At 42.0% G+C, this 2,407-nt stretch overlaps 1 protein-coding gene across 1 annotated transcript in view; it reads right to left on the minus strand.

The window, feature by feature from the left end:
• Positions 1-2,162, minus strand: part of LOC104910094 — a 94,873-nt gene extending 92,711 nt beyond the window's left edge. The window contains exon 1 of the mRNA XM_031552729.1: positions 1,667-2,162. The gene's annotated coding sequence lies outside the window, so the exon portion shown is untranslated. The remainder of the gene's footprint in view (positions 1-1,666) is intronic.
• Between the last annotated feature and the right edge of the window lie 245 nt (positions 2,163-2,407).

The following is a 2,407-nucleotide window of genomic DNA, read 5'->3' on the forward strand; positions in this document are numbered from 1 at the left end:
AAAAAAAAGGATCAACATGGGTTCATGTCACCTGAGAAAAGAAACCAACATCCAGCATGGTGTATGGTTGGTCTTGTTCATTCCAGGAGAGCACTATTTACTCAAGCTACTGCTATGAAAATGCATTAGACCAGAAGCACATGGCTATTATGCTGTTCAGCCACATGTTGGCATCACCACTCTCCTCCACCTGCTTGCCCTCTAGCAATGACTGCAGGCCATTATGCGAGATACACACTGAGGGAGGGATGCAGAGGAAGAGCTGAGAACATCTTGCCCAAATTCAGAATGGCCATTTCTACCTCCTGTGGCAGACGTCAACAGAGCTAAAAGGAAGGCAAAAGCATCCTGCTTCCCTGAGATCTGTGGCATATGCCCGTGCACACAGGCAGCCAGCACTTGGTCCTTTTCCTGTTTTAACTTTTAATAAGAATCGACAGGCCTGTGCTTCTATTAGGGCGGCTTGCACCAGGAACAGAGAGCGTATAAACAATGACTCACTCCAAACAAAACATGCACGATCCTTTTATTTCCCTTAATATAAGAAGTCTTGCTGCTGCTAGTCATTAATTTTTTATTTTATAATTCCACAGTGTGATCCTATTTAAACACTACTCAAGGCTTTTCACTAGTCACAGATCTCAAAATGATTACCTACCAGATAAGTTAGCTGCATTTTGTATCTCTGCATAGATACTTTCAAAAATAGCTATCACCTAATATCAGAGATATTAAGGACACTCTTTCGAGAACAAAAGTTTACTTGACAAGTTATCCAGTAGTTATTACACCTCAAGTGTATATCTTGCCTTAATCCCACAGAACTTTCAGCTTCCCTTTGGAGGCATAACAGCTGAATTCATCTTTTATACAGGGGGACAAATTTAATTTTCCGGCTCTGATTTGGAAAAGAATGCCTATTCAAGACAGCACTTTAGCCTTCCTGAAGTCAGTGAGACCCAAACACATGTTTACAATTAACCATGTGCTTAAGTGGTGGTCTGAACTGAGTGAATAAATATTTAGTCAGTAGGTCTGCTTGCATAAGAAAGAATTACCAGTCTGAGAGAGAATTACAGAATTTGGCTATAAGAGGCTGGAGGATTAGTAACAAATGTGTCGTTCCTGTAAGTAATTCACTTAAACTACAGCCACAGCAGAGCTGTTTAGAGTATGCACACAGATTAATTTGAAGAACAGACTTAGAACATAATTATCAATGAAGAACTGTAAATTTGTAATAATATATCAGAATCACCAAGTGACTTTCAAACAAGATCTATAGAACCAAATATCCTGCTCAAATTTAATGAATTCCAGCCTGTTTCAGAGCTAGGTTATGATTTCACTTGGAAAACTGAATAAGTAGCAGTGCAGGCCAGAGGCTCAAAAAAAATTGAAGCTGAAGAGCATATGTAAGACCCTCCAAACCCTGCCAAAATTATTTCTGTGCTAGCAGTTTATGAGAAAAATATGAGAAGCCATCAACAGAGCTTAAGGGGTTTATGTTCCCAACTCCCATTGACTGATAAGAGTCCTGGAGACTGTCAAACATTTCTCTAGGTGCTCTTAAGATCACTTAATGGTGAGGATAAACCCCTGTGTTGTCCATATTTGAAGAAATACATTCTAATTTGCAGGCAAGTTTATAGTGTACATTGCTTACCTTCCTTCCAGGCAAGATTATGGGCATGTGTCTATCCAGTACATCTACCTCCAACAAGGGAGGCTGCAGACTCCTATGTTGCAGAGAAGAGCAGGAAAGAGAATCAGTTCCACATGTCACTCCATCGCTGCAAGAGCAATGAGAAAATTAACAATTAAGAGGATTTGGACTGAAAGACCTTTACAAATGAATAAATAAATTTGCTCTCCTACTGCACCTCTAACGTATTACAGTTACAACTGGTTGTGGAAGGTGACCCTCCAAACTGAACTGGTGCCACTTCCTCAGTTTCAAAAACAAAAATCCCCAACAAGAATTTGATGAGCACATGAGTGACTGCAGCCTGCTGAACCAAGCAGGGCTTCAGCAACTCCAGGCCACCAGGCCCCAGGACAGCTGTGTCTCAGGGCCCTGAAGCAGCAGTGGGAGCCATCCCCTCCAGACATCTCTCCCTGAGAATAGCATAAGCAGCAGGCTGAGCATCTCTCCTAGCTTTCACTTCAGAATAGGTAACACTGCTGTCCTTATGCTCAGAGCCAGGTAACAGCTCAGCTCCAAGGGCTGTGACAGCTCTGTGAGTTACTAATTAATTCACCACAGCTGCTCTGCCCTCTCCACAGTAACTAAATCTAGTAAACATGTGGGTTGTCAGGCTAAGGAGTGCAGGGCTCTGAGGTATGGGGACGGATACACCATTTCCTCAAATTTTCCTCTACTGAACTCAATGTACAAATCTCCAGG

The sequence above is a fragment of the Meleagris gallopavo genome, chromosome 3 (genome assembly GCF_000146605.3).
Source record: "Meleagris gallopavo isolate NT-WF06-2002-E0010 breed Aviagen turkey brand Nicholas breeding stock chromosome 3, Turkey_5.1, whole genome shotgun sequence".
In the NCBI taxonomy this organism is placed as follows: domain Eukaryota; kingdom Metazoa; phylum Chordata; class Aves; order Galliformes; family Phasianidae; genus Meleagris; species Meleagris gallopavo.